Raw genomic sequence first — 12,970 nt, forward strand, 5'->3', positions numbered from 1 at the left:
GTTCTGTGTGCACTTGAGAAGAAAGTGTAATCTGCTGTTTTCGGATGGAATGTCCTATAAATATCAATTAAATCTGTCTGGTCTATTGTATCATTTAAAGCTTGTGTTTCCTTATTAATTTTCTGTCTGGATGATCTGTCCATTGGTGTAAGTGAGGTGTTAACATCCCCCACTATTATTGTGTTACTGTTGATTTCCTTTTATATAGCTGTTAGCATTTGCCTTATGTATTGAGGTGCTCCTTTGTTGGGTGCATATATATTTATAATTGTTATATCTTCTTCTTGGATTGATCCCTTGATCATTATGTAGTGTCCTTCCTTGTCTCTTGTAACATTCTTTAAAGTCTATTTTATCTGATATGAGCATTGTTACTCCAGCTTTCTTTTGATTTCCATTTGCACGGGAAATCTTTTTCTATCCCCTCACTTTCAGTCTGTATGTGTCCCTAGGTCTGAAGTGGGTCTCTTGTAGACAACATATACATGGGTCTTGTTTTTGTATCCACTCAGTGAGCCTGTGTCTTTTGGTTCGAGTATTTAATCCATTCACATTTAAGGTAGTTATTGATATGTATTTTCCTATTACCATTTTCTTAATTGTTTTGGGTTTGTTTTTGTAGCTCCTTTTCTTCTCCTGTGTTTCCCACAAGAAGGTCCTTCAGCATTTGTTGTAGAGCTGGGTTGGTGGTGCTGAATTCTCTTAGGTTTTGCTTGTCTTTAAAGCTTTTGATTTCTCCGTCAAATCTGAATGAGATCCTTGCTGGGTAGAGTAATCTTGGTTGTAGGTTCTTCCCTTTCATCACTTTAAATATATCGTGCCACTCCCTTCTGGCTTGTAGAGTTTCTTCTGAGATATCAGCTGTTAACCTTATGAGAGTTCCCTTGTATGTTATTTGTCGTTCTTCCCTTGTTGCTTTTAATAATTTTTCTTTGTCTTTAACTTTTGTCAGTTTGATTACTATGTGTCTTGGTGTGCTTCTCCTTGGGTTTATCCTGCCTGGGACTCTCTGTGCTTCCTGGAGTTGGGTAGCTATTTCCTTTCCCATGTTAGGGAAGTTTTAGGGAAGTTTTCAAATGTAATCTCTTCAAATATTTTCTTGGGTCCTGTCTCTCTTCTCCTTCTGGGACCCCTATAATGTGACTGTTGCTGCATTTAATGTTGTCCCAGAGGTCTCTTAGGCTGTCTTCATTTCCTTTCATTTTTTTTTCTTTATTCTGTTCCATAGCAGTGAATTCCACCATTCTGTCTTCCAGGTCACTTATCCATTTTTCTGTCACAGTTATTCTGCTATTGATTCCTTCTAGTGTATTTTTCATTTCAGTTATTGTATTGTTCATCTCTGTTTGTTCTTTAATTCTTCTAGGTGTTTATTCTTTAATTCTTCTAGGTCTTTGTTAAATATTTCTTGCTTTTTCTCGATCTTTGCCTCCATTCTTTTTCTGAGGTCCTGGATCATCTTCACTGTCATTATTCTGAATTCTTTTTCTGGAAGGTTGCCTATCTCCACTTCATTTATTGTTTTTCTGGGGTTTTATCTTATTCTTTCATCTGGTACATAGTCCTCTGCTTTTTCATTTTGTCTATCTTTCTCTGCATGTGGTTTTCGTCCCACATGCTGCAGGATTGTAGTTCTTGCTTCTGCTGTCTCCCCTCTCTTAAGTTTTATTTATTTATTTACACCCATTCACGTTCAGAAAATGACTTAAAATGGTTAGTTTTAAATTTTCATATAGTATATTCACTTATCATATATAAAAATATAAATAAATACTAGAAACATCCAAAAAAGATTCATCTCTAAGATAATTTTAAATGCTTTTTTTTTTTGGCTGCATTGGGTCTTTGTTGCTGCCTGTGGGCTTTCTCTAGTTGCGGTGAGTGGGGGCTACTTTTATGAGTGGGCTTCTCATTGCAGTGGCTTCTTTTGTTGCAGAGCATGGGCTCTAGGCATGCAGGCTTCAGTAGTTGCAGTGCGCGGGCTTTAGTATTTGCAGCATGCGGGCTCAGTAGTTGCGGCACGCAGGCCCTAGAGTGCATGGGCTTCAGTAGTTGTGGCACGTGGGCTCAGTAGTTGTGGCGTGTGGGCTCTAGTGCTCAGGCTCAGTAGTTGTGGTGGACGGACTTAGTTGCTCCGCAGCATGTGGGATCTTCCCAGACCAGGGATTGAACCCATGTCCCCTGCATTGGCAGGCGGATTCTTAACCACTGCACCACCAGGGAAGTCCCTTTAAATGCTTTCTTAACACCTGAGTTCGATTGGACATTGAGAGTCAATGTGGCATAACAGAAAGAGCTCAAGATCTAGAGTCAGAAAACCTGGGTTTGAATCATGGATCCACCATCTGATATAGAACTACTAGGTTGTAAAAATGGAACAGACTTACAGGTACAGAGAACAAATGGGTGGTTGCCAGAGGGAAGGGGGGATGGAGGTGGAGGGCAAAATAGGTGAAGGGGATTAAGAGGTACAAACCTCCAGTTATAAAATAAATGAGCCACAAAGATATAATATACGGCTTAAGAAATATAGTCAATAATATTTTAATAACTTTGTTTTGAAAGAGATGGTTGCTAGACTTACCTTGGTGATTGTATGATAATGTATGCAAATCACTATGTAGTATATCTGAAACTAACATAATGTTGTATGTCAACTGTATTTCAACTAAAAAAACCCGAAATACTAGGTTGTAGAATTCAGTTGTGACAATGTACTTTATATTATTATACACTGTAGAATGCTATAGAAATGTGCATATAATAAGTGTATTAGAAAATAAAGGTAAAATATATAGTGGTAATTTTAAAATTGAGATGCAGTTATTAGAGGAGATGCACTTCAAGACAAAAGAGAAATGCATATTAACAAGACAAAACGAGAAGTGTAACTTTATAATGTCGTGGACATTTATTAAATACTTAGCATGCACTGGATTTGGGAAGATAGATAAAGAAAAGGTAAAAATAATAGGAACTAAGAGTTTTCATCATTGAGAAGACAATAAAATCAGTAAATAATTATCCTAATATAAAGAGGATAAAAGTCAGAAGTAGAAAACATTAAAATGTTTTAGCGGATGATATACATAGTTATAATGCCAATATATTTGAAATAGCTGACCTCAAAAAATAAATATCCAAAGACACTGAATCCAATATCAGGATGAAATAAGAAAGGTAAAATGAAAAACTGACTCCCTAATAGACTCAGTAGATTTTAGTACAGTAAGACCTCTATTATGTAAGTTATTTTTTAGACTCAGACTAAAAAATCATACTGCTTAAGTGTATTTTATGGAGTAAATTGGTTATGATCCAAAAGCTTCTCACAAAGAAAATGTGAGTCAGATACTGCATTTAAAAAAAAAATTTATTTTATTTTTGGCTGCGTTGGGTTTTCGTTGCTGTGCGCAGGCTTTCTCTAGTTGCGGAGAGCGGGGGCTACTCCTTGTTGCTGTGCGCAGGCTTCTCATTGCAGTGGCTTCTCTTGCTGCGGAGCACAGGCTCTAGGTGCGCGGGCTTCGGTAGTTGCGGCACGTGGGCTCAGTAGTTGTGGCTCGCGGGCTGGAGCACAGGCTCAGTAGTTGTGGTGCACAGGCTTAGTTACTCTGCAGCATGTGGGATCTTCCTGGACCAGGGATTGAATCTGTGTACCCTGCATTGGCAGGCAGATTCTTAACCACTGCACCACCAGGGAGGTCCCTGCTATTGCATATTTTTATTGGACAGAATTATTAAATAAAATCTTAGCGAATAATCAGTTGAACCAAGGAGTCATGAGACCTGGCTCTTGTTTTGGACTCTCCTGTTAGCAAGCAGCATGGTCTTAAATCATTTAAGTTTTGTTGGCGTTAGGGTTTTTGTTTTATGTTTTGGCTCTGTGTGTGTGTGTGTGTGTGTGTGTGTGTGTGTGTGTGTGTGTGTATGTGTGTTTATTTATAAGTATACTAGGTGTTCTTTCTAGCTCTAAAATTCTTTCTCAGGAATACTGCATACTAGAAGAATTATTTATTGTGTCCAAATAATCTTTATTCCAAGGATACAAGTCAGTTTAACAATGACATATTCTTAGAGTCTCTATTACAACAGTAAGAAAAATATAACTAATATAATTTCATCAGTACGTGCGGAGAGAAATGATTACCCAAATTATGTTTCTGAAATACTCTTAAATTGGAATAGGAAGCATTTTTACTTGATTATTTAGTGCATGTTTTCTTTATTCAGTATAAACTATTTATTGTTGAAGAAATAATACACTTATGTGGTTCAAAATTCAAAAGGAATACCAAGAGTATACAGTGGAAAACATCTTTCTTCTCTTCTCCCCCAGTCACCCAGAAACAGCCAATTTTAGTTTTAAAACCAAGAGCCAGAGCCAGTGTTATCTCAGGGGAGAAATCTACAGGCATTTATGAAAACAAGGTGTCTCTTACTGTTATTCTAATTTGAGCAAACATTTGTAATGAGTGATTAAAAAAGAAATGAAGAAGTAACATAGTAAAGGAGGAGAGAGGTAAGTTATTACTGTAAGAGAGCCTGATTATGTACCTAGTAAACCTTAAAAAAAAGGGGGGGGAGATTGTGGCAAGTAATGAATGATATGAGCAACATGGCAGAATATGAGATCAGTTCGTCAAAATTGAATTTCCTATTTTTTGTGAAAACAGCTAGGAAATTCATAATTAAAGAAATTTCACTTACAGTAGTGACAAAGGATATTTAGTGTTTAGAAATTAACTTAGTATGGAATACTTGATATTGATTCCAATAAAATTATAAAATCTTTGTTTATTTATTTATTTATTTGGCTGCATTGGGTCTTAGTTGCAGCACGTGGGATCTTTAGTTGGTGCATGTGGGATCTAGTTTCCTGACCAGTCATCGAACCCAGGCCCCCTGCATTGGGAGCATGGAGTCTTAGCCACTGGACCACCAGCGAAGTCCCTACAATTGTAAAATTTTAAAGGAAAAACATAAAGGAATACTTGAAATCAGTGGAGCTATAAGCCCCTTATTGGGAAGAGTTGAGCAAAGATGACAGTAGTAATCAATAGATTAAATGGGGAACCAAGTATAAATCCAGAAGATCTTTTTTTTAAAAAATTTTTTTTTGGCCATGCGACATGGCATGCAGGATCTTAGTTCCCCAACCAGGGATCCAACCCGTGCCCCCTCCAGTGGAAGCACGGAGTCTCAACCACTGGACTGCCAGGGAAGTCCCAATCCAGGAGATTGTATAGAACTTGGTAAAGAGAAAGTTTATGAGGAAAAGTGAATGGCCAAGAAATGCAGAAGTATGTTCTGAGGGAAGAAGGGCAGTAATGAGTGACTGGCTTCACTAGGCTTCAGAATATATAATGGTTGCAGATGAAATTATTATCTACCTAGAAATTCCAAAACAATCAACTGGAAAACAATTAGAATGAGCAATATAGTTCAGTAAGGGACTGGATACAAGTTTAATGTATAAAAACTAATAGCTTTCCCTTAGCAATAATAAGTTAGAAAATATAATATTTAAAAGGGGCCCATTCACAGTAGGAAAACCTTCCTTAAGATACCCAAGAATAAATGTAAAAAATGTGTAAGATCTATATGAAGAAAACTTTAAAATTCTACTGAAAATATGATAAAAGAGCAAAATAAATGAATAAAACATACGCTTTGCCTGTGGAAAAAACTTTTAAAACTGTCAGTACAGTTGACCCTTGAACAACACAGGGGTTAGAAGTGCTGACCCACCGTGCTGTCGAAAATCCCTATATAATTTACAGTAGGCCCTCCTGTATACCCAGTTCCTCCGTGTACACGGTTCCTCCATATCCGTGGTTCTGCGTCTTCAGATTCAACCAACTGGGGATTGTATAGTACTATAGTGTTTACTATTGAAAAAAATCTGAGTGTAAGTGGACCCGCACTATTCAAACCTGTGTTGGTCAAGTGTCAGCTGTACTTCCAGCTTATAAATTACTGAAAACCCAATCAGAATCCCAATAAGATTATTGCTGTTTTTTAAATAATTTTTATTGTGAAACGTATATACAAAAACTACGGAAAACATGCCTATGCAGTTTGAGGAATGCCAATAAAATGAAACTCTCACCCAGATTAAGAAATAGTACATTGCTAGTACCTCAAAGCCCCCGTATGTCCCTCCTCAGTTCCGTCCCCCTTGTTCATTGCATCCTTCTTCAGACTTTTTAAAGACTTTATTTATTTATTTTCCTTCTTTTATTTTTCTTTTTTTTTGGCTGTGTTGGGTCTTCATTGCGGCTCACGGGTTTCTCTCTACTTGTGGTGTGTGGGTTTTCTCTCTCTAGTTTTGGCGTGTGGGCTCCAGAGTGAGTGGGCTTTGTAGTTTTTGCAGCACGTGGGTTCTCTCGTTGAGGTACTCGAGCTCAGTAGTTGTGGCACATGGGTTTGGTTGCCCCATAGCATGTGGGATCTTAGTTCCCCAACCAGGGATCGAACCTGCATCCCTTGCATTGCAAGGTGGATTCTTTACCACTGGACTACCAGGGAAGTCCCTTTCTTCAGACTTTTAAGTTGATCATTGCTTTGCTTCTCTTTATAGTTTTATCATGTGATGTATATTCCCTAAATGATACTTTGTTAGTTTGGAAAAACTGAGTGTAAGTAGTTGTGTAAGGAAAGGATAATTTGCCACTACTAGATGAAAGCTCCCGCAAGAAGATAAGCTGAACAGTGTCACCATCTGACTTCAGTATCCCTGAGGGTTTTACAAGAGGCCTTTCTGAGGAAGTCTGAGGGCAAGCTCATGTGAGTGATTCTGGGGAAACTTAGAGCTCACCGTAGTTGGGGCATTAGCCTTTGGCTGTCTTGGAGGAACATGGACAGGAGGAATGGACCACTGTGCATTTTCTGCTTCTCACCTTTTCATAACCTCTGTATTTCAAGAGTAAATCAAAGCAGAACATTTCAATGGGGGATGGGTAAAATGAGTATTCTCAGCTGATCCAGGTGGCAGAGCAGTAGAACAGATACTAGATGGTTTGATTGTTTCCATTTTCCTTTTTTTTATTAGTTTGATTGTTTTCATTTTCCTTTTTTTTAATTAACCCAAATATAACTGCTGTAAGTCTTTATGCAAACTGTTGTGTCTCTTCACACCCCAATGAAATTCCTGGGTCAAGGGATTAATATTTCTAATTATAATTCATGTTGCTAGATAGATATTCGGGAAGGTTATATTAATTTATAATGCTTCCTGAAGTATATGAGTTTATGTTTCTTCCTAACTCCAGCATTGAAATACGTCATTTTTAATTTCTACTTGGAGGTGAGTGGTACCTCAGAAATGTCTGAATTTTTATTTTTATTAATCATGCCAACTTTTCCCATGTGTGAATTTATTATTTATTATTATTATTTTTTTTGCGGTACATGGGCCTCTCACTGTTGTGGGCTGTTCCGTTGCGGAGCACAGGTTCCAGACGCACAGGCTCAGCAGCCATGGCTCACGGGCCTAGCCGCTCCGTGGCATGTGGCATCTTCCTGGACCGGGGCATGAACCCGTGTCCCCTGCATCGGCAGGCGGACTCTCAACCACTGCGCCACCAGGGAACCCCCCATGTGTGAATTTACAATGTTCTTTTTCATGTAAACCTTTTGTAATATAATTGAAACATTTGTCCAGTTAAGTCTAGTTCCTGGTTTATAATATTATATTTCATCTATTGTAAGATACACATTTTTTTCACACTTTAATAACTAACATGAGGATGTATATTACAGTAGATGATATCTTACAGTTACAATTGACAGCATTTTTTTCTTTGTTAATACAAAAATAATGGTTTGTCTTATAGTCAATGAAAAAGTAATTCTTTGTATATTTTTGTTTATTTTAAAACTAACTTTTTTCTAAACGATTCTATTAAATGTGAATAATCCATTTATACCTCCCCTTGTTGAAGAAACCTTAATGTATAATATGTTAAGTTTAGAGTAAAATCCAAACTCCCTATCACAACCTGCAAGGCCCGACATGGTCTGGCTCCTTTGTCTCTCTCTGTCCGATCTCACCATATACACTGTCACCTTCACTGTAGCCATTCCAGCCGCCTTTCTGCTCCTCAGGTCCAAGTACATTTTTGCTTCAGGGCCTTTGCACCTGTTCTATCCACGGGAGTGATTTTTCCCAGGTGTTTCCCTCTTCAGCTCTTCAAAAGACTGGCTTCTTCATTCATGACTCAGCTCAAATGTTAATCCTCAGAGAGACTTTCTTGACACTCTGTTTGAAGTAACCCCCATCACATCATCCTATTTACTTCCTTCAGAGCATGTGTGACAATGGAAAAGATCTTGTTTATCTGCCTCATTCTTCTCACACCCAGAACATAACCCAGACAAGAATGTGACTTGCTGACTGAGGTATCCCCAGAGTACACCCGTGTATGCCTAGTGCACAGTAATCACTCGCTATTTAGTGTTTACTCTTCACTTTGTTCCACTGAGTTACGTTTCTCTTTCTGTGTTAATTTTGCACTGTTTTACTTGTTGTTAATATAGGTTCATATCCCAGTAAGACCGGTTATTCTCCTTGGGTGCGGTTCTTTTTCAGAATATTCTCCAATAGTTATAACCATTTATTCATCCTTATACATTTTTGAATAATTTGTAAAGGTCCCAAAAGTCCCTGTTGGATTTTAATTAGAAGTGAATTTAAAGTAGCATTTCCTTGCATTTATTCATTCCTTTCAAATCTTACATTACAGTTTTGTTTTGTTTTGTTTTTCAAAAAAGGTCCTAATATCCCATGGTTTATTCTGGAGTTTTAGGATATTAAGCTTTTTTTTTTTTTGCGGTACGCAGGCCTCTCACTGTTGTGGCCTCTCCCGTTGCGGAGCACAGGCTCCGGACGCGCAGGCTCAGCGGCCATGGCTCACGGGCCCAGCCACTCAGCGGCATGTGGGATCCTCCCGGACCGGGGCACGAACCCATGTCTCCGGCATCAGCAGGTGGACTCCCAACCACTGCGCCACCAGGGAAGCCCAGGATATTAAGCTTTTATTCATCATTATATTCACAAATATTTCTTTACCATTATACAGCCGTCCCTCTAATTCTTACTTTACGCTCTTCATTATTTGCACTTCAGCATAGTTGAAACTATCCACTTTATGTTTATCTCCTCTACTTCTTCACTAGTCATAAGTTTATCTTCCAATTGGGACAAAATTCCAAATCATTTGTTTTCAATTAAAAAATGTTTTAATAAGTTTTTAGCACAAAGATTATTTAAATCTTTTTAACACACACAAGATTTATTTCAGTATATTCTGAGATATGGAACTGAGTTTCTTTTTCTCTGTATCATGTTCCAGTTTCTTCAAATTATTCAGTCTCCCATTGTTTTGCCACTTCTAGTTTAACTTAAATTTCTGTATAAATGTAGGCCCCTTTTTGGAATTTCAAGTACATTGTTTTGGGTTTTTTAAATTATACAAGTAGTACCTGGATATATTCTTTTTATTTAAAAAAGTAAGGTTTTTTTTTTAAAACAGTTTTATTGGGATATAATTCACATACCATACAGTTTATCCATTTGAAGTGTGTAATTGAGTGGATTTTAGTATATTCACAGAGTTGTATAGCCATCATCACAACCAACTTTAGAACATTTTCATCACCCCAAAAAGAAACCTCTTACTCATTATAGTCACTTCCCATTTCCCTCCAACTGCCTCCTAACTCCAGCCCTAGGCAACCATTAATTTACTTCCTGTATCTATAGTTTTGCCTATTATGGACATTTCATAAAAATAGATTTGTATAATATGTGGTCCTTCTGGACCACAGAAGGACCACAGAAGACTGGCTTCTTTAGCATAATAGTTTCAATATCCATCTATTGTTGTAGCATGTATCAGTATTCCATTCCTTTAGCATGTATCAGTATTCCATTCCTTTTTTTTTATTATTAATTTTTATTGGAGTATAGTTGATTTACAATGTTGTGTTAGTTTCTGCTGTACAGCAAAGTGAATCAGTTATACATATACATATTATCTACTCTTTAGATTCTTTTCCCATATAGGTCATTAAATATATTAAGTAAATATATTAAGTATAATGGAGAAGTCCTCCCCCTTAGCATTCATTCCCCTCTCATATACCACTCCTCTTTCTAGAGGTAGCCACTATTAAGCCTTTTAATGCATGTACACACACAGACACACACACACACGTCACATACATTATTTAATTTTTAAGTAAAAAGTAATCTCACTACATACATAGTTCCGCAACTTGCTTTTTTAATCACTTAGAAGTCTTGGCGCTTTTTCCACTTCATATATGCTTTTTAGTGATGCATGATTTTCCACAATATTAATATATCATAGTCTTTTATTTATAATCTTTTATTCAGTACCCTACCTGTGGGCATTCAGGTTTCTCCCAGTTTCTTCCTATTGGAAATTATTGTGCAATGATATCCTTGCACATGCATCTGTATGCACGTGTGTTAGTTTCTTTAGGATAGATTCCTAAAATTGGAATTGCTGCTTTAATTAAAGATGTGTGCTTTTTAAATTGTTAGATAGTGCCTAATTGCCTCTCCCCAAAGTCCTATTTCCCCATAACCTTACCAGCTTTAAATATTAAGGATATTTTCAAATGTTTGCCGTCTTATGGGTGAAAAAATAGAAATTTGTTGTTTTCCCTAGCATGCTTGAATATTAGTGAGGCCACATACCTTTTACTGTTTACCAGTCATTTTGTATTTGAAAATGTCTGACCATAGCATTTGTCCACTTTTCTAATGGCTCATTTGTTTTTGTTTTTTTAAATCTATTTATTTATTTATTTTTAAATTTTTTGGCTGCATTGGGTCTTTGTTGCTGTGCGCGGCCTTTCTCTAGTTGCGGCGAGCAGGGGCTACTCTTCGTTGTGGTGTGTGGGCTTCCCATTGCGGTGGCTTCTCTTGTTGTGGAGCATGGGCTCTAGGCACGTGGGCTCAGTAATTGTGACGCGCAGGCTCAGTAGTTGTGGCGCACGGGCTTAGTTGCTCCATGGCATGTGGGATCTTCAGTTGTAGCGCATGGGCTCAGTTGTTCCATGGCATGTGCGATCTTCCCGGACCAGGGCTCAAACCAGTATCCCCTGCATTGGCAGGCAGATTCTTAACCACTGCGCCACCAGGGAAGTCCGGCTCATTTGTTTTATTCATTTGTAAGCGTTTGTTTTTTTCCTAACTTTATCGATACTAATCCTTTTCTGTTATATTTATTGCAGATATTTTCTCCTAGTCCATTTGTCTTTTAACTTTATATAGTTAGGTTTGCTTGTCTTTCTTCTTGTAGCTTGAAGGTATATAAAAATATTCTCCAGTATTGCCATTGCTTTTTTTTTTCTTTTGAGAAAACCATTTTTATTATTATCGCCACCCAGCTTATTTGTGCTTGATTATGTAGCACATTGGCCAGATTGTCTAAAGAAATCTACATAACATTTCTTTCATGTTTCAAGAGATGAAAATAACTGTAAAAAGTTAACAAAGGTACACAAGACAGTGGATGCAAAAAAATTTGTGTGAGATTTTATCCCATGTGCAGCTTTTATATATTTGAAAAGTAGAATTCATGAGCTAAAATATATTGTCCTATCAAGTTTGTTTTTTAAAATTTTATTTATTTTTGGCTGCGCGGGGTCTTCGTTGCTGCGCGTGGGCTTTCTCTAGTTGTGGTGAGCAGGGACTACTCTTTGTTGCTGTGCGCGTGCTTCTCGTTGCGGAGCACGGGCTCTAGGTGTGCAGGATTCAGTAGTTGAAGCACGCAGGCTTGGTAGTTGTGGCATGTGGGCTCAGTAGTTGTGACATGTGGGCTCTAGGGCACGCGGGCTTCAGTAGTTGTGGTGCGCAGGCTCAGTAGTTGTGGCTTGCAGATGCTAGAGCGCAGGCTCAGTAGCTGTGGTGCAAGGGCTTAGTTGCTCCATGGCATGTGGGATCTTCCCGGACCAGGGATCAAACCCATGTCCCCGGCATTGGCAGTTGGATTCTTAACCACTGCACCACCAGGGAAGTCCCCACCTATCAAGTTTGATAGAAGTAGATTTAACCTGATTACAACACTAACACCAGTATCATTGATTTAATAGTTACAAAAAATGATGTTTTTCTTTTTTCCCCCAGCTTTATCAAGGTATAATTGATGTATAACACATAACATTGTGTAAAGTTAAGATGTATAGTGTATTGACTTGATATACTTATATATTGCAAAATGATTACCACCATATCAAACTAACATCTTTTATCATGTCACAAAATTATCATTTCTTTTTTGTGGTAAAAATCATTTTTCAATATACTAAAGTCAGCATGACATCCATGCAAATTAGAATGCTAGCTGTTTGGTGCACAAGGACCTGACTTCAGAACAAGAACTCTGTAAGTCCCATACTTTTTTTTTTTTTGGCCGCGCCTTGTAGCATGCGGGATCTTAGTTCCCCAACCAGGGATCAAACCCATGCCCACTACAGTGGAAGCATGGAGTCTTAACCACTGGACCACCAGGGAAGTCCCTCCCATACTTTAAATGTGTGATCTTTTTCAACCTGTATCCATTCCTCGCGTTGAAGAGTGAGACCCAATCCTACTCCTCTTTGTGTATGAGTTTATGATCTTTTCATACTGAGCATCTAGATTTCCACATAGTACTTCCTGTTGCTTCAGAGTCTTGTAACTTTCTTCATCAGCTGAACTATATCCAGTGTTTTCCTTTTTATTTCTGTTCAGCGAATTTCATTGGAGTCACAGCTGCTGTGTTATAATAGCTAAATGTGGCTATTCTGATCTCTGCCAAAGGTTTAGCTTGTGGGGCTGCCCTTTGAGCCTCTGTAGCTACCTGAGGAGTTACTTGTGTTCTTGATGGCAACAGGGCAGCAACATTGAGAACAGAATCTCCAGTAGCTGCAGCTGTTTCTTCTTGTTTTTGTTTTT

General features: G+C 38.0%; 1 protein-coding gene across 2 annotated transcripts in view; it reads left to right on the forward strand.

Moving 5' to 3' along the window:
- Positions 1–12,970, forward strand: part of AP3S2 (adaptor related protein complex 3 subunit sigma 2) — a 61,943-nt gene that overhangs the window by 10,061 nt on the left and 38,912 nt on the right. The window lies entirely within an intron of this gene.

The sequence above is a fragment of the Delphinus delphis genome, chromosome 2 (genome assembly GCF_949987515.2).
Source record: "Delphinus delphis chromosome 2, mDelDel1.2, whole genome shotgun sequence".
NCBI lineage: Eukaryota > Metazoa > Chordata > Mammalia > Artiodactyla > Delphinidae > Delphinus > Delphinus delphis.